Source organism: Pelodiscus sinensis, chromosome 3 (genome assembly GCF_049634645.1).
Source record: "Pelodiscus sinensis isolate JC-2024 chromosome 3, ASM4963464v1, whole genome shotgun sequence".
Lineage (NCBI taxonomy): Eukaryota > Metazoa > Chordata > Testudines > Trionychidae > Pelodiscus > Pelodiscus sinensis.
In genome coordinates, this window is record NC_134713.1 from 81806171 (window position 1) to 81826391 (window position 20221).

Genomic DNA, 20221 nt, shown 5'->3' on the forward strand with positions numbered 1-20221 from the left:
GGGAGGTACCCACTTTTCAGAATGGAAATATGGTTTTCATGTCTAGTGTGTGAAGATACATACCTGATCAATGGTATTTGGTCAAATAGTCAAATCAAGAAATAACGTGACAGCTTTGTATATCTCAGTAATGCAAACATCAGTGAAACACACTACAGAAGTCACTTTGAAGCTGGTAGAATGTGAGCAAAGAGTGATCTTCAGGTACTGTGACTTGAGCAATGTTACAAAAGATCTGTAAAGAAAGATGTTTCATTATCCTAGACTGCAGCTCTTGTTCTGACAGTATTATTAAGAGAAAGAAGGTTACTTATCAGCAAGTCTAGATCCTGTACATTGCCAATGCAGATCCACATACTTCATTCCTTATCCATACTTATTGATGCCTAAACAGTGGACGAATTACAGTGCTTTCTATGTTACACTCCATAATTATGCAAAATGTAGAGCTAATGACATCAGTCTACACTGTAACCGTTTTTTACTTAATATGGTTGAAACTAATCTGCTCTTGTTCATTACAAAATGAATCAGCTATTGATGAATGAAGTGTAAAGTGTTATGTATCTAACAGTTATTTTATCCATTCAGAAAAAGGAGGAATTTCTCTGTCCACTTTTAAAATTCATGTTTGGATACAGCAGGGTTTGTTTGTTTGTTTTAAAGAGGGAAATTCTGCAAAATAAAGATGCATCTTGGCAAAGTTTGGCAGAACTGCAGTAATATCCTCAAATTTGTCTAATGTCTTAGACTTGTTTCATAGATTAATCTGACACAGATGAACCTGAAAGGATACATGAGTGCATCTACAATTGTATTTACTTCATATTAAGTACTTTTGTAATGCATCATTTGGGTTTAAGTTATTCAGCACACAATGATTCACAACAGTTATTGCATACATAATCCAATAAAGTGATTCTACTTACTATTAAAACTAATTATAAGATTCCTATAAACTAGGGATAATTTGAAAAAGGACATTATAATGTTATTATCCTTTAAAATGGGAGCCAGTTTTTCTATCACTTCATGGAAAAGATAACTGAGGAGGGATGATAGAGGTCTATAAAATCATGACTGGTATAGAGAAAATTAATAAAGAGTTATTTAACCTATAGCAGGGCCTCAAGTGAGCTTAGTTGCCTAGTGATTAGCATCCAGTTAGCCAAGGGTGGTTAGCAGTAGGGGAACCCAGGAAATCCAACTCCACAGGGTTCTGACCCAGTTTTTGAGGAGTGCTGATCCTTGGAGAGGTTTGTGTAACCTCTGTGTTACCCTCCCTGGGTTGCTTTCTACCACTGCTCTCTCCGTTTCTAGTTCCAGATAAGGAAAAAGAAAATATAAAAAGGGAAAGCAAACCATCAACCTCAACGGGGCTCAGCATGCAGTCCTCGGTCTCTCATAGAGACATCTCTACCTACTTTTACAGAATCTTGCAACGTAGGTCTGCACTCCTCCCCAGCCTTCTGCTTCTGACCTGAGTTACTCACTTTTCAGCTCTGTATCCAGTTGCAGCATGTTCTGCAGGATTGGAAGAATGGAACCAGCATGGCCCATTATAGTATTTTATCCACTTTGGTCCCAGCATGGGGTTTGTATACCCTATCCCACAGCAAACCAATGAAATGAATAGGCAGTGAATATGGTCAGGGATCAGAGATTATAGTAAATCATAGAACACTAGAACTGGAACGGACCTCGAGAGGTCATCAAGTCCAGTCCCCTGCACTCATGGCAGGACCAAGCACCATCTACATGAGGGGTGGGCAATAATTTTTGGCCGGTGGCCACTTTACAAATTTTTGAAGTGGCCCTGGGCATCCCCGGAAGGGGGCAGGGCCTAATCCAGAAGGGGCGGGCCCTAATCAGGAAGAGGCGGGGGCAGAATGCTTCTGGGCTTCCCCAGCCCCAGACCATAATTGGTCTGGGGGAGGAGCCCCTTTGCCTCCCCTTCACATGAGGCACCCATGCCCCTGGGAGGGCAGGAAGAGGCTTCACACACTCCCCCGCCCCCAGGCCCTGATTGGCCAGAGGGCAGGGGAAGCATGCAAAGCCTCCTCCCGCCCTACCCTCCCACCTCCCACGAGGAGCACGGGGTGCTTCAAAGTGCCACACGCTGCTCACAGGGCGGGAGATGTCACGCATTCCTCTGCCCCCAAGTCCTGATTGGCCTGTGGACGAGGGAGCTGTGTGAAACTTCCCTCACCCTGCTCCCACCCTGCATGAGCGTATGGCACTTTGAAGTGCGCTCCCCTGCCCCCAGGCCAATCAGGATTTGAGGGCGGGGAAGCACATGACATTTCCTCCTGTCCCGTGAGCAGTGTGCGGCGCTTCAAAGCACTGTATGCTGCTCACAGAGCAGGAGGAAGCACCGCAAGCTCCCCCACCTCCAGGCCAATTAGACGACAAATGGAGATTCCACAACCTTCCTAAGCAATTTGCTCCAATGTTTACCAATGTTTACCAGTCTAACCAGACTGACAGTTAGGAAGTTATTCCTAATGTCCAACCTTAAACCTCCCTTGCTGCAGTTTAAGCCCATTGCTTCTTGTTCTATCCTCAGATGCCAAGGAGAACAATATTTCTCCCTCATCCATGTAACACCCTTTTAGGTACTTGAAAGTTATTATGTCCCCTCTCAGTCTTTTCTTTTCAAACTAAACAAACCCAGTTCTTTCAGTCTTTCCTCATAGGTCATGTTTTCTAGACCTTTAACCATTTTTGTTCCTCTTCTCCGGACCTTCTCCAATTTCTCCACATCTTTCCTGAAATGTGGTGACCAGAACTGGACACAATACAGGTTGGACCTCTCTGGTCCAGCACCCTTTGTACCTGACCAGTCCCAAACAAGGGATTTTGCAGGACTAGGACAGGTCCCCTGCTGCTGGCTTCCCAGCCTACTATCTCACTCTTCTGCCAATCCAGCCAGGGAGCTTTAAACTTGACCAAAGTGGTCAAGATGCCCAGCTGCAGCCTGCACAACTGGAAACCCCTGGAGCTGGGGTTCTGTGACTGCCACTGTCTATGCTCCTGCCAGTGCAGCCGGGGATCCCCGGCCCTGGGGATCCCCAGACACAACCAGCTCTGCTGTTGCCAGTGAGGCTTGTGATCCATGGATTGGGGTTCACCAGCCACCATCAGCCCCTCTGCTGTCAGTCTGGTTGGGTATCCCCAAACCGGGGCTCCCAGTGGCTGCTGGCTGCATACCTGCCAGTGCAGACCAGAGAATCATGGATTTGAGAGGATGAACCTGTATTCTAGTTGAGGACTAATCAGCACAGAATAGGGTGGAAGAATTACTTTTCATGTCTTGCTGACAACACTCCTGTTAATTCATCCCAGAATATTTGCTTTTTTTGCAACAGCATCACACTGATGACTTATATTCAGCTTCTGGTCCACTATGACCTCCAGATGCCTTGTTGCAGTACTCCTTTCTAGACAGTCACTTCCCATTTTGTATGTGTGAAATTGATTGCTCCTTCCTAATTGGAGTATTTTGTATTTGTCCTTAATGAATTTCATCCTATTTACCTCAGGCCAGTTTGTCCAGATCATTTTAAATTATGACTCTATCCTCCAAAGCACTTGCAACCCCTCCCAGCTTGGTATCTTCTGCAATCTTAATAATTGTACTCCTTATGCTATCTTCTACATCATTGATGAAGCTATTGATCAGAACCGGTTCCAAAACAGACCCCACTTGTTATGCCCTTCCAGCATGATTTTGAACGGTTAATAACCACTCTCTGAGAATGATGATCCAGTCAGTTATGCACCCACCCAGCTCTGAGTGTTCCTAAACCTAACTGCTAGAAACTGGAACTGGACAATAACGGATAATCACTTGATAATTAATTGCCCTGTTCTGTTCACTGCTTCTGAAGGCACTAGCAATGGCCACTATTAGTCAACAGCCATTGAACTAGATAGGCTGACTTAAGCCATGTTTGTTGTATCTCCTTCATAGCAATACACTAATTATATAATGGCTCACAATATACCAATATGGCATTTCTTCCTGTTCAAGAACATTTTCCTCTGTAAACATAACCTATATTTCTTAGTGAACAGATTTAAAATGAGATCATCACAAGTGAAGTAAGACTATAACAGAGACATACATGCATATCCAAGAGCGGAGTTTAGCCCATAAAGTTGTACAGAATGATGTTCCTTTGTGAATTGTTAATTTAAAAGTATCATCTTGCTTCCTCTCACCCTAATCAATAAAATCTGTACAAATAACAGGCCCATGTTATTACTTATTCCATATAATAACTATTGCCTGTCTTTCCTTTCCTAGTCTAGTCAGCAGTGGGGAAAGGCCAGCAGCATGATTTATAGCAAGGGTGGGCAAGATAGGGTCCGCGGGCTGCATCCAGACCACTAACCTGTTTGATCGGTCCCACGGCCGCCTAATTGCTCCCCTCTCCCAGTCCAATCAAAACCTGGGAATGGGGGAGCAAGTGAAGTCTCTCCCCACCAAGGGCATGAAGCAACAGAGGAAACCACCAGCTGTTGAAAATGGCTTGCGGTTCCCTCTAGTCACTGTGTGCCCTTAGCAGGGCAATGGAGGGGGGCAAGACAGTTCACACATGCTCCCCACTCCCAGGCTCTGATTGGCCTGAGCGTGGGGAGAATGCACAAAGTCTCCTCCTCCCCTGCCAAGGGCTGATCGCAGCTAGAGAGAACAGCCCCTTTTAGTCTGAGGCTCCGCCCTTTCTGCCGGATGCTCCACTTCTTCAGGGGCAACCCACAATCACTGCCAAAATTCTTAAAGTGGCCCCCTTGCAAAAATGATTGCCCACCCCTGATTTATATCATAGCCACTCATACATCATATCATTTAAAAAAAAAACCATTAACTCCAATTCCTTGACTATAATGCCAATACAAATCCATGCTCTTTGCTTCTGCCCCTTCACATATTCATCCTTTATAACTGTAAAATAACTAAATCAGATATTGAATATTCTTTTCAAAAACTTTTAAACTGTATTTTACTTTCCATTTTTCCACAAAGCTCCCATGAATGTTGATGGTACAGAATAGTAGTAGCATAAGGCCCATATGACTATTATTATATTACTTGAGGAGCCCTAAGATAATTGATTAGCGAATGTGGCCCACTGTATGTTTTAATGGGAGTGAGAAGTGACTGTCTTTGAAGAATAAACAATGCTTAATCCCATGAAGTACTGTACTGTGAAGACAGTGGTAGCTAAAGGAACACTGTACCTCACAGATTCAGGCTATAAGTGATGGCTATATAATATAGAATTTCTTTTACTCCTCCTCCCATAGATAAGATCCTCAGTTCCTAACTAGACAATATTATGACATGGCCAAATAAACAGTGATACCACTATCAAGTTATTTGATACAATGCCCAAGGGAATACTAGGGGAGATCCCCTAAAAGCTTACTACTATTACAAATATGCCTGAAATTTATATTAATGATTTTTTTTTGAACCTCAATTGTATTTACAGTTTTTTTTATAAGTTGGGGAAAAAAAAGGTTAGTGAGCATCAACACCCAGTCATGTTACAACATTATTTCTCATGCTAGTCAAACAGGTCCTGTGCCCTGAATTGGGCATGCGTGGACACCACACACTGTCATGTCTGTTGATACCCTGGAGCTGAGGAGCAGCTGGGACAGCTATACCAGTGACTGACTATGCTAGAGGAGTGCACTGCAGAACACTGCACTATCTGGCCAGAAGTCCCAGTCAGCTGTTGCAAGCAATGGGAGTATAACGTGCAGGGCCTCTGGCACCCTGACTGTTAACTACATCATGACCAGGAAACAAATATGTCAGGGCCCAGTGAGGCCAATTTTGCTGCATAAGTATGGCTCCCCCATCCTCCCACAGCAACACAAAGCATTAAAAAGCAGAGATGCTCTATGAAACAAGCTATACCTTTCCCAATAGACTTAAGCTTCCATTCTCCAATGAGAACAGCAAATAGCTACTGATGAGCTTTTGATACCATGCCATGTCCTGACCTCCTTACGCTTCTTTTCTTTCTCAAGCAATTCTCTGTCCTCCAAATCACAATTTCTTTAGTGAATGTTTAGTGAAAGAGGGTGGAGTAAAACTGACAGGGGTTTGAAGTGGTCCTGAGAGACCTGGAGGGTGAGTTAGGGGCTATGTAATTATTTGTGCTAATTTAGGTGAGCTGGAAAGTCCTTTGATCTTGCATAATAATTTAAAAAATATATATTTTTTTGCATTTGAGGATGAATGACACAAACCAATATGGTGACTTAAGGAGATAATTCTCAAAACTAAGAAGTAGGTAGTCCCGAACAGCATCTGCTCCCATATTCGTATATGCTAATTAGTCCCACAGGCACAAAAAACAACCACTAGGAAACATAACAGGCTGCAACAGCATGACTTGGCCATAAAAAGTGATAGAAGTCCCTGTCTTCTGCTAAAAAGCTGAGGAGAATACCATACTGACTGGTGAGAGCACCCAATCTGAACCCATCCAAACCCAATAGATATGGGTGAGACCCATGTTTCCACTATCTTATTGCCCACATCACCTCACTCTCACTTGGGATGGCTCTGACTTGGCAACCATGAAACCATGATTTCTGAAAACAGACTGCAAGCATCTATCCCCTAGTGCTATACTCAGAACCTAACCCAGATACATGCATCTGTTCGCTCGATCACATTCTGCAAAGCCCATGTAAAGGTCTCATGGGTGCATATCTCCCACTTTCATCCCAGAATAATTTGACAATTACTGAAAATATATGTTTGGTCTGATAACCTTAAAATGTATCACCGTTAAATGAATGCATACGTTGAACAATAATGTGTAAGAAAAAGGACCACTTACTTTTTTTGAAGGTGCACCTATTCTTGGTTGTCTCCTACAATACAAAATAAAATAAATCTGTATTTAAAAAAAATCTGAACTCTACTTGTACGTTGAATAACTAACAGACTTGTTGGATGGTAAACCAAGGAGAAGTATCAGCTCATCTTCTGGGGCTGGCATGTATCAGAGTTGCTTCCCTGCATTTGGAGCAGGCCAAAGCTACACTAACCAAGTGATAGCTCTGGGAAGCTTTGGGTGCCAGACATAATGCTCCTCAGATCTCCATATCACACAGTTGCGAAGTGGCTACTCTTCCACCCTTTCAGAGACTATAGCATATGTTCTCATCTGCAATGGGTAGCTCAGCAATTTCCTTAGTTATGCTCTGCAGCCAGCGTTATTCAGCTCATCAGTGCTTAAGTACTGTGTTTGTTCCTGGCCCTTACATGGGATTAGTATGGGCTGAGGTGTCTTTCTAAGGGAAATTATTTATATTTCCTCCATACTCACATTTTGGCTTTTACACCAAATACCTTTTTATTTATTTTTTTTGCAAGAAACTGGCAACCAAAGACAACAAACATTTTAGCATGATATTTAGTCATCTCTTGCTTGCTCACTTCAGTATTAAAGACACTAATAATAGCAACTCACACATCTTAGCTCCATGAGGGTAAAACTGACACCTGCACCAATCCCAAATATCATGAAGTGCATTACAGACCTCACAAAGTTCAGGATTAAGTTCCCAATACCCAAATGTGTCTCTTATGGGCTACGTCTACATTGGCCCCTTTTCCGGAAGGGGCATGCTAATTTTTCAGATCGTAATAGGGAAATCCGCGGGGGATTTAAATATCCCCCGCGGCATTTAAATAAAAATGTCCGCCGCTTTTTTCCGGCTTTTAGAAAAGCCGGAAAAGAACGTCTACACTGGCCCCGATCCTCCGGAAAAAAGCCCTTTTCCGGAGGATCTCTTATTCCTACTTCAAAGTACTTTGAAGTAGGAATAAGAGATCCTCCGGAAAAGGGCTTTTTTCCGGAGGATCGGGGCCAGTGTAGACGTTCTTTTCCGGCTTTTCTAAAAGCCGGAAAAAAGCGGCGGACATTTTTATTTAAATGCCGCGGGGGATATTTAAATCCCCCGCGGATTTCCCTATTACGATCTGAAAAATTAGCATGCCCCTTCCGGAAAAGGGGCCAATGTAGACGAGCCCATGGGGTGTAATAGAAGCACTCAGTCTGTGCCTACAATGCTGTACAAGAGTTATTAGAGGAGAAGTAAAGAATAATTTCTCCATTTGAATCTTCACAGGGAAATTGTAGAATATATTTCTGAAAATTGAAATTTGGCCAAGACACTAAATTAACATCCTTAACCTTTCAAAGAGCACTGTGCAGTCTTTCCTCCAATGACAGGAAGGGGTCAGGACCTTACTTTCAAAGTAGTAAGGCAAGCAGAAGTCAGCATCTCACACTAAGCAGTGACATAAAGTACCATACAACTATACTGTTTCAATGCCAGTTTAAACAAAAACAAAAAAACAAAAAAGGCACATATTGATGAACTATCACCTCTAAACTTCTAGCAGCATCTGTTTATGAATTATGAATTAGAAGAAAAGTGAGTGATAACTAGAAATTAAAGTAAAATGATAAAATGTTCCATGCAGGGCAAGTACATTTTAGGGTGGAAAGGATTAATACAATACTTATTTCAATGACACAATATATAGAGACAAAAATTATAAAAGGATTAAAGTACTCATGAATTACATCAAGGAGATAATCTTTTAATATATGAAGAAGGAAAAAAGTTTTAAAGGACACCAAAATTGTAACATTTTATACCATGGAATGACCAGTGGGCTGCATGAAAGAAGTTGAACTTGGGAAATTAATCATATTTCATACATGACAAGGGTTAAATTACTCTCAACCTGGTTTCTTTTGTGACATTGTATCCAAAACAATCACTCATGTTCCTCTTAATCTGAATAAAAAAAGCAATGCTATTTTATTTTTAGGAGTAGAAATACTTCTACTTATGTCATGACAAAGGATAATGTGGAAGTAAGGAAAACTATGGGAAACAGGCTAAGGACTGCTGTCAGATCAGATAAAAAACTAGCTATACTATAAGATATCAAATTTCGGGAGAAACTGAATTCTCAAGGTGCCTAACGCATATCAGAGAATGGAGTATAGTGCTCTCAATATCTAAGTTGTCAGTAGCGCAAACTTAGAGGGAAATTCTTGGCAAACTGGATGACTAATAAGAGATCAATGAGTCTAAACAGAAGTAAGAGATAAGAGACAGTCGAACCTAGGCTCTTTGGGAGCAGATAAATGATTATATCTACACCACAATTAACTTCTAAGCTATGTCACTAATATGAAAATAGTACATGACACATATTAAGCAATGGACATATTTGCTTTTATATATTTTATCATGGCAAGTTCTGTCATTATGACAGAAGTAAGTAAGTGACAAAATTAAGTAACCCAATCCATATTTAAAAACATGACACTACCATTTCTTAGATTCCTACATTCCAACATTAGGTATCACATTCTGGCTTCCCAGAAGGTTTGAGTAGTATTATGTTAATAAAGTATGGGGTCACCAACTCAAAGAAGAAAACAAATTACTGAAGAGAGGCTCGTTAATTCAGCACTGTCCATTTAATGTACTGAACAAGGCAGGAGGCCTATAGAAATAAACAATATGTGATTATGTAATTAAAAACTGTACAATGATGCATGTGAACCAAAGGGCCAAATTAAGGTTGCACAGGTAACTGTATGCTGGCATTTCCTAACTTTTGAAGTCCTTTGCAACCCTAAGCATTTTCTTTTAATGTAGCTTTATTTTCCCCCATACAATAAGGATTACATAAACACTTTCTTCCAGTTTAGTTAGCAAGACAAGTAAAGAATTTCAAATAGTGGCCACCAATAGTTTTGGAGTACCTTACTGAGGTCTGAGCACTTACAAGGTGCTTTTGCAAAATTGGGTGAGATGCTCAATTATGGAGATTAACTGGTAGCCCAACTGGAAAAGAATTTCATATAATATTTTGCTCTTCACATCATTGTACTAAAATAGAAACATTTATTTATACACAATACAAAAAAGCTTAAGAGAACCAAAATTAGTATACCAACTGATTCAAGTGACAGCTTCAGAACTCAAAACTCCATTTAAAACATTTCTGTTATGCTGTGAAGAAGACCACTAATCCAAAATGTAGTACGGGCCCACTAAGATGGGGCAAGAGCAGGGGCAAAAAGCACAATGGTCCCAGAACCAAGTGATTCAAAGACTCTGGGCCCTTTTGAATCGCTGCCAGAGCACCGCTCCATGCATCTCCGAGGGCTTGGGGGGTTGCTGAAGGCTAGCTTCCCTCCACTCTACCCCTTCTGCCTGAGGCCCTGACTCTTTCAGGGTGTGGAGCCAGCCCCAGAAATCTTGCCCCAGGGCCTGCAGTGGCTGTCAGCTCCGCTGATGTAATATGATGGTTATGATCCCTCTTAATACATTTTTCATGGTTAGTATGTAAGTGGGCATGTATATTTCTTCTTTTTATGCAATGACAGGAACAATATTTTGATATAATTATATTTCATGGGTTGGTCATAGTTAAAATATCAAATTTAATGGTATGATCAGATTAATAGAATAGTATTTTCTCCTCTCCATACTGATTGGCTATTTGTTCCAACCTTTTCCCTCCCTTTTCTCAGTCTGTTTACTCCACAGCTGGTATCCTTGTCTCCTCTGATCTGTCTCCTTTCCCTCTCCATTGAGCTGATCCTCTGTTAACTAAAACAGGAAATAAATAACACCGTGAAATTAAAATGATACTTACCACCATCCCATTCTTAATTTTGCTGGTGTTTTCTCCCCCTTCATCTAACCTTGTGTCTGTCTTGCTTATTTAAATTGTGAACTTTTGGGACTATCTACTATTGTTTGTACACACATAGCCTAGAACAATGGGTCCCTATTCTTGAGCAGTGTTTACACATCGCCATAACAAATTGCTATGTTTAATTACAAATATATATTTAAATGACCATCAAAAATAATAAATGTACTACAAAGTTAGGGTATGTCTACACTACCCCGCTAGTTCGAACTAGTGGGGGTAATGTAGTCATCCGCACTTGCAAATGAAGCCCAGGATTTGAATTGCCCGGGCTTCATTTGCATGAAGCCAGTCGGCGCCATTTTTAAATGCCAGCTAGTTCGGACTCCGTGCCGCGCGGCTATATGTGGCATGGACTAGCTAGTTCAGATTAGGCTTCTAATCCAAACTAGCTGTACACCTCAAGCCTAATCCAAACTAGCTAGTCCGTGCCACGTGTAGCCGCGTGGCACGGAGTCCAAACTATCCGGCATTTAAAAATGGCGCCGGCCGGCTTCATGCAAATGAAGCCCGGGAAATTCAAATCCCGGGCTTCATTTGCAAGTGCGGATGACTACATTACCCCCGCTAGTTCGAACTAGCGGGGTAGTGTAGACATACCCTTAGTGATTAATACTGCAAACACTCACCCAAGTGACTAAGGTTATGTCTACACTACAGAGTTTTTTCAGAAAAACGGCTTTTTTTTAAAAAAAACTTCACTTACATCCACACTGCAATCACGTTCTTTCAAAAAAAAAAATCAAAAGAACAGAGGGGATTTTCTGACATTGGTAAACCTCTTTCTGTGAGGAAGAAGCCTTTTTCCAAAAGAGCTCTTTCAGAAAAAGGCGTGTGTGGACAAAGAAGAGGAAGTTCTTTGGCAGATCTCTTCTGGAAAAGCTTCTTCCAAAAAAAGCCTGTGGTCTAGACATAGCCTAAGAATGACTACCCACATGTGTGAAGTTACTCAATTATGCTTATAAAGCCTTAAAGAGTTAATTGGTAGATCTCTCTAAAGAACCTATTTTCCTATCAATAAAATCTTAATTTAAAAAGCAGTAAGACTGGCTAAGTGCGACAATGTCAAATGCAAAGTCTAACATAGCAAGAAAATACCAAATTATGGGATATTTCTAGATCGCACACTCTTGCAAAAACCAGGACCCACCACTTTGCTATAACCACTATACTCTTCCCCCAGACCTGGAAAACAAACATGATACCTAGTGCCCTACTGTTGACTAGTAAATAATTATGGGCATGTCTACACTGCAGCACTATTTTGGATTATTTCTGATATCCCCAAATAGTTATTCCATGTCTTGACAGTTCACCAATTATTTCGAAATGTCTTTCAAAATAACAGGTGTGCTATTCCAATGTCCCTGTAAACCTCATTCCATGAAAATTAAGGGACATTTTGGAATAGTTGTTTATTTCAAAATTTGGCACTGTATACACTCGAAATAAGCTACGCAATTTATGTAGCTCATATTGTGTAGCTTATTTTGAGCTAAGGGTGCAGCTTAGATGCACTCTAACTGTGCATTCCCCCTCTAATAGCTAGTTTATAAGAGGATTAATGGAGATGCCCGGGCTGAGGAGTCCTGTGGAGAACCTGAGGAATGTGGGGTCTTTACTGACAAACCTTCCTGTTTTTCCAGTTTTATTTAATTAAAAAAGTTGATAATTTACACCACTGTATACTTTGGAACTTTAAACTTTGTTATGCACAACAAAGAATAAAATAAAATAAAATAGTTGTTCCACATTTTGATTACACCTCACATATTTCAATTGCTAATGTCACATGCTGGTAGGTTTGAATTGGTATTCATCTTCTGAGAGGGATGTATGGCTTCAGTCCTATTAAAAACAACAGTAGACAGCAGTCATCTCTAGTATGAACTTCTTCTACCTACTATTGATGTAAGGGTGATTTGATTTTACCCAAGATATGCACAACTTCAATCCCACTATGTATCATATGTCCCATTGTAAATCATAGCGGACATTCCAAATAAAAGAAAGTTAATGGATATAAGGGACAGGAAAAAACAAATAACTTTTTAGACTACAGCCTAGTTTCTTCATATGAACATTAATAAAGAAATATACATATGGAAACTCAGGAAGCACTGTCTGATGTCCAGATTTATGGGCTTTGGATCATGCCAGGTGTCCAAGGTTTTTGTGCCTCAGAGATGGCAACCCAGGGGCATAACCAGAAGGGCCCCAGCTTCAGGTTGGAGTGCAATAATGAGGGGCAGGGTTAAACTCTAGCTCCCATCTCTGCTATCTGGCTGCAGCACTGAGTGGAGCAGAATAGGGTAAGCCCTGGTGTCTCCAACCTGCTCCTCGGCTGGAGTGCCAGGTGGGTGGGCCACAACCCACACAGGCCCACCCATGACTACACAACCCTATTCAAAAAATGTTGAAAATATTCTATTTTTATAATGAGAAAAATACATTTTCAGTTCTCCTTATGCTAAAAGTAATGACTTGATCATTTTTCTTCAGACTTTCCAACCAAGCTCACCTTCAGGCACAGACCAAGCTGGGAAAATTTTAGTCCAGGTCAATGTTTCAGAAAGTTACAGACCTTGGAAGACATGGTGGTACAACACAGATATTTGAATGTAACTGAAACAATACTGCCACTAAAATATATTATGGCAGATGCTACAGGTGGCATTGTTATCTAGCATTTGTGGTCTTCAGCATATGTGTTCTGTCTTGAAAAGAGAAGCTATGGTGGTATTAAAGCCTTACATAGCAAAAACTATGTAGAGGAAGTGGTCCTTTAAAGGAGTAACTGCATGAGTAGCAGCAGAATTTGCTCTCTGATTAGAGTAAATTCTTGAGGTAGAGTTGCTCATTGTGACACGGGCATTGTTGTGCTGAGATTCAAAAAGGATATATTGCCCTGAATGCTGGTTGACCATCTCTGTTCTAGGACTGATAATACACATGCAAATAAAAAAATGTACTTAGAATACACAGTAGTTCCACACCACTCCTTCCTTTAAAATTGAAAAGTCAACCTGCAATGTCATGGTCATCAACCACTATTTACAATTTGGACAACAAGGGTGTCAGAATGGGTTCTCTATCAGGCAACAGTTTTATATTTTGTAATCAAGTGCATTGTATGTGAGGTTTGAGTGGATTTGAGCTAATTAGCTAGCTTAGTATTCTAACAGACTCATAGTGCAACTGAAACATCTCTATAAATACATGCCAAAAATCATACATAAACAGTTGCTAATTATCGACAGCGCAATTATATAATCTCATTAGTATTTGCAAATTTCAGTTATAAAAAGGGCAATATTTCACTTTGTTAATTAGTTAGGGTTTCCCCGCTATGAACTGAACAAATATCAAGTTACTGATGTAACTAATTTTGAGAGAAATGATTGTATCCTGCAACAGACTAACTTATGGTAGGGTGGATTTTTTTTTAATTTTTAAATTTTTTGCTTGGAGTTACTTGTAAATTTATTTTCTTCTTATGAAATTCCAAAAAGAACAAGGGAGAGAGTGTTTACGGCATGGCTTATACTTTATCTTCATCATTCAGAGAGTGGACTAAGGAAAGAACTGAGAGGGATCACTCCAAGTGACGAGAGTTAGTAATATAGTCCTTCATTAAGGCAAGGACTGAATCTATTAAACAACAATGACATTTGCAGCCACCGCAAGAGAGGCAGTCCACATGCAACTCCCAGAAGGAATGAAGAGCCCTTCTATCCAATTAAGTGTCACTTTGATGCTTATTGCATCAGGGGTGGATCTCAAGGCAAGGTAATGGACAACTAATTAAGCAGAAGAGACTTAAAGAATATCTTTAAGTAGTGCCACATGAAGGACCTGATCTCCGGAAACAATGGCCTGGATGAGATCTCAAAAGATGCTCAGATTAATAAATGCATCTTTATTTACCATTTATGAACACTTTTGTAAGCATTAACAAAACCTTTTAATATATTAATTTGAATCAAATTTACAGAAAATGAATTATCTTCGTTTCCACTAATATTTTGGCCTGCAAATAATGTAAAATAATTTAATTTTTGTACTGTGATAGCATTTGCAAGCCTTCTCCTACCCCCTATATAGATCAGCACTTTATAAGAAAAAAGATGTCCCCAGTCCAAAGAGATGACAGTCTAAGATTGTGTAGTAAAATAAACTCTAATGACAAAATCCTGCCATAATGTTAGTCAAAGAGTGGAGTCATAGGGCTGTCCAATATGCATCCAGCACAAAAGCCATCCTAAAGCTGCGGGACCAACCAGCTTATGGTTGACTAGGAGAAAATACTGGCAGGCACATTTGGATGCTTATTCTAAAAGAAGTAGTGATGTTTACAGGAGCAGCAGTAACACTTGATAGCTGGCAAAAGGTCCAGATATACACCCTCGTTAGTAGACTATGCTTCTTCTACAGTGTGATAGGTCCTCTTCCTACTGCTTACTAGTATGCTATGCAAATATACTTCCCTTCTGCTTATAAGGGAGAGAGAGAACAAGCTTCTTTACCCTACTGTGCTCACACATAGCATAGTGCAGAATTTCTCCCTGTATGGTAGTGCTGTTTGCCTCTAGTGTTCATCTCCTGAAAATATGGCTCCAAAATGTCTGATATGAGCATCCTTCATTACATGGGAGAAAAAACCCCCAGTGTGAATCATAATACCATTGTTTATGCCAGTCTCTTCATTTTAAGTATAAGAGAAGCCAAAGCATTTTTCACCACATCACGAAACATGTCAGGCTGTCTCAATAGGGTGAACACGGAACTGGCATGGATCTGTGGTACCCAAGAGAGAAGCGATAAACTTGGTGGCAGCTGGTGGACTAGAGACTGTATTCCCCACATACCCCGCACTCCCTCACACACATACAAGAGAGCAGTCGTACTGAATCAGAAGGTGTTCAATGAACAGAGAACTGTTTATTTCCTCTCTAAGTTTTGTTTCAAGGTATGGAAGGTTAAATTCAAAATGGCACAATGCCCATTATTTATAGAGCATTCAGGAAAACTCTGTTAGCAAGGCTGTGTGAAGACAGAGGTAAAGATGTTAAAGGTCTTGCTAAGGACTAGCTCAGGGCAGCCTTTATTCATAATGATCAGGCAAACAGATGGCTAATGGGTTACAATCCATGCCCAGACGCAATGGGATATATTTTGTGCCCAGAAGCTGGTTTCATTCCATGGCTGAATGCCCACTGTTGGAGAGACTCAGAAGCTAAAAACAACATCAAATTACATGACAAGGCAGAGGGCACTAAGCAGGTTACTCCTGTCCATCCAGTGCCACACTGAATCCTGAAAGGGAAGAAGCTGCAGCTGGAATACGAGACTCATGATACGTCTACACTAGCCCCCTAGTTCGAACTAAGGAGGCTAATGAGGGTGACCGAAAGTGCAAAATAAAATTATTTAAATATCCCGCACTTCATTAGCATGTTCCCGGCCAGTCACCATTTTGGAAATTGACAAGCCCGGAATAACTGCCCCCGTCTACATGCGGCAGAGAAGCATGATTCTGAGATAAACCCCTTAGTTCAAATTAACAGTTAAACCTCATTCCATGTTTAGTTAATTTGAACTAAGGGGTTCGAATTTCGGTCATGCTCCTTAGCCTCCCTAGTTTGAACTAGGGGGCTAGTGTAGACGTACCCTCAGCCACAGCAGATAGTGTAGCATGAAGAGTAGTGGTAGCTCAATAAGAATCATCATCTGCAAACTAAAGCAGAAGGAGAAACAACGAAAGCTGAAGTGAAACAGCTGTGCCAGTGGTCTTACGCAAAAATTAGTGAGAATATTCAAAATTATTTTCCCAATTCTAGAAGGAGGTAACCTGGCTTCCTTCCTGAATACCTTTGCACAAGTGAGGAGGTGTCATTGTCTAGGAGCATGGGTCTGTTCCTTTCACTTTTCCCCCTTATAGTCTGAAGTGGGACATTTTCTATAATGACTTCCATATGTAATGTGGTATTGGGGCAGCAGTCAAATGTAAGCGAGGCTGCAGGAACACTTAAGCTGTGCAAGAAGTCACAGTTAGCACTTCTAACCAGCAGACTGAGCCCAAAAGTCAGACAGTTTGTTATTTACTGGCCAGAACTGAAATTGGTAGAAATCAGCCTACTTGCATTTAAGTCAATGGAGCTATGTCGTTTTCTCATCATTTGAAAGGATCTGCTCCCTAGATTTCACAAGTCAGTGCAGATTCACGTTATAAATGCAATTATGACTGAGCCCAAAATTGTGGATGCAAAATTAGGCATCATGTTTGAGGATGCACCACATTAAAATACAGGTGATTGTCCAGAATATCGGGGTATGTCTACACTTGCCCCCTAGTTCGGAGTAGGGAGGCAAATGAAGCATACTGAAGTTGCTAATGAAGTGCGGGTTTAAATTCACGGCTGGTCGCCATTTTAACATGCCGATCACCTGATTTAACTTGCCACATGTAGATGCGGTAGTCCGATCCAAAACCCTTCCCTCTAATTAACTGTTACTCCTCATTAATTTGAGGGAAGAGTTTTGGATTAATAGGATTACTGATGAAGATATACAAAAACAATAGTCATTTCTTGCCCATTTTTCAATACCTGCAATCATGTTTCTCAGTGGATAAAACAAAGGTCAGTTTGCACTAAATGCCAAAATCCTAGGACTGTTTATTTACAAGTTCATTTTCAAGGGTTTATAAATAATTGAAATCTGTATTAAGACAAAGGGCATGAGTTCAAATATTTCTGCAAGCTTTCCGAATGATAAGAAATCCAGCATTTATAAGGTTTGCAAAATGGACTTATAATGAGAATATACATAACACGGGGCTGCTTGTGTAATATAAACAAAGATCTTTCCACTCATCATGGTAGAGAAGAAGAAAATGTGTACAATTAGGCTGGAGCTGTCCATGAGATCTCAATTTTCGGTATTGTTTTAAATTATCATCAATGAACATGTAACATCAACTAAATTCAGTAGCCTTTCTTTTTGGACCTCATTTGCAAATTCTCAAGGTGAATAGAGTCTTGTAATCATCCCATTAAGACAGAAACACGCTATGAGTGAAAATGAATAGCTACTTAGGATTTGATTAATAAGAATGATATACATGAAATGGTTCTGCCCTCCTGATATGCTGCTCTATCGGCTTATAAAGTCTGTAAAAAGATGGCAAAAAGATATGATGTGAATTCTCCTGGAACACATATTATATTGGTTTGCCTTAAGAAGCACTGCACCACCCATCTTCACAAAATGACATAAGTGATTGGCGTTCCAGCAGGGAAAGGAGGACCATAGGGAATGCTGGGATGGCTGCCCTTACTTAGAGCAGTCCCTTTAAGTTAGACTGGTTTCCGCCTCATTAGCCGGAATCTTTGCTCTACTTTCCTTTGCATTCTCACCATAGCACTGTTTACACACATGGAGAGAACTAGGATGGGCCCAAGTTGTGACATGTAGATTGACTCTGAACTTTTCTACATTTGGACAGGATGTGCAGCCTGGGTGTGGTATAGGGAAGGATTTTTTTGAAAACTTTAGCCTTTATTTAGTACAAGGGTGTCTGAAATATGCCTGTCTGGCATAATACTGGCTAAGATGAAGGATGACATAAAAGCAGTTTGAGCAGACCCATTATTTTAAAACTGAGTATTGTCTGATATAACTCTTCATGTTTGCAAAATAGTGTGCAGTGTGCTAGACCAGAGTAATATATATATTAGATATAGCAGACGCGTGAGAAAAATCTGAAAGTTTTATTTATTTTATCTATATACCTCCAGGTATAGATTTCTACTTTGTACTATTAATATTATTACACTCACGTTTTGTACACAGTACTGTATATTTTAATTTATTTTTAAAAGTATAAACAAAGAAAAAATATGCTATAAAGTTGAACTACTGTATTCATATAAATAACTATATATATATATATATACACACACACATAAATAAAAATAAAGACAGGTTCAGAGTTCCTTTCAAATGAGGGAAACAGATCAACTAACAAGATTTTAGTGTGTGCAGTAGAAATCATATTCCTAGTCTGGAATCATGTATGCCTTTTGTGTCTGCCCCATCATCCTTTTCCTCTGTTCCATACTGATTTGTAGATTTTATTGTGTTTACTAGTATTTTTTAAAGTCAGGGCATGTTTTCCAGAAGTACAAGGAGGTTGCTCAGCCATTGTAAACTGGTTACCAGCCTCAAACCTGCTAATTACTGCACAATTTGTACTTGCTGGAACAGTGAATATTCGCTCCATGATTTACAAGCCCTCTGTGCCAAACTGCAGTCTCAGATGGTCTGAACTTCCTATTTGGTCAAGACTTAGTCTCATGCAGGGAAAATCTTTAATAGGTCTCCAAAGTTACATCCCAGAGCTGCAAAATCTTGGCAGCTTGTTTTGATCTAAAAACATCCATTGTGCTGTAATTATGCATATAAATTAAATTATAGACATATAAGGCTGGAAGGAACTTCAAAGTCATCAAGTCTAGCCCCTGAGCTGAAGATGGGCAAGTAAACCAAATCTTCCCAACAGCTGTTCGTCCAACCTATTCTTAAAAACCTCTAATGACAGATATTCCACAGCCATCTTAGGAAAATTATTCCAGACCTTAACCATCCTTATAGTTAGAAAGTTTTTCCCAATAAGTAACCCAAATCTCCCTTGCTAAATTAAACCCATTACTGCTTGTCCTACCTTCAGTAAACATGGAGAATAACTAATCGCAGTTCTCTTTATAGCAGCCCTTCATAAATTCGAGAAGTACTATCAGATCTCTCTACAGTCTTCTTTTCTCAAGACTAAACATGCCCCTTTTTTAACCCTTCTTCATTAAACCTTATCACCTTCGTTGCTTCTTCTTTTGACTCTCTCCAATTTGTTCATATCTTTCATAAAGTGTGGCATGCAGACTTAGACACAACTTCAGCTGAAGTTTCACACACACACACCCTCCCCGCCAAGTAGACCAGGATAATATAGCTGGTAGCATGAGAAGTGCAGACACACCTATATGGATCTCTGTACTGGCATCAAAGAGGCAAGCAGGTAAGACCACAAGAGTGAGGAGTGAAGGCCAGGGAAGGAGCTACAGAGTCATATTTACATGGATCCAGTGCCCTAATAACTCAGTCGGAGAGGGAGGCAGTCTAAAGTAGCAGCTGCCTGGGTTTAAACAGTAGCCCCACATTAGGATCCAGGTTTGGAGATACAGTAGAATTCATCTGCTCAACCACTCCTCACTCCACCCACATGGAACTTAGACAATAGCACTTTATACCAGTCAAGTGAATTTCTCCCTTGGAGAAAAAGCAGCCTAATTAAGAGTTTTTAAATGTAGGCTACTGACATCATCTGCTATGTACAACAGTTATCTGGCATAAACAAAAGGTTAACTCCTCAGCTCACTA

General features: G+C 40.4%; 1 protein-coding gene across 6 annotated transcripts in view; it reads right to left on the reverse strand.

Annotated features, from left to right (window-relative positions):
* The window catches only part of HS3ST5 (heparan sulfate-glucosamine 3-sulfotransferase 5), a 252868-nt gene that overhangs the window by 220095 nt on the left and 12552 nt on the right, over nt 1-20221 (reverse strand). For 5 of the 6 annotated variants that reach the window (XM_075924005.1, XM_075924003.1, XM_075924004.1 and 2 more), the window contains one exon: nt 6867-6900. The exons of the other annotated variant lie outside the window; for it this stretch is intronic. The gene's annotated coding sequence lies outside the window, so the exon portion shown is untranslated. The remainder of the gene's footprint in view (nt 1-6866; nt 6901-20221) is intronic. 6 annotated transcript variants of the gene reach the window in all.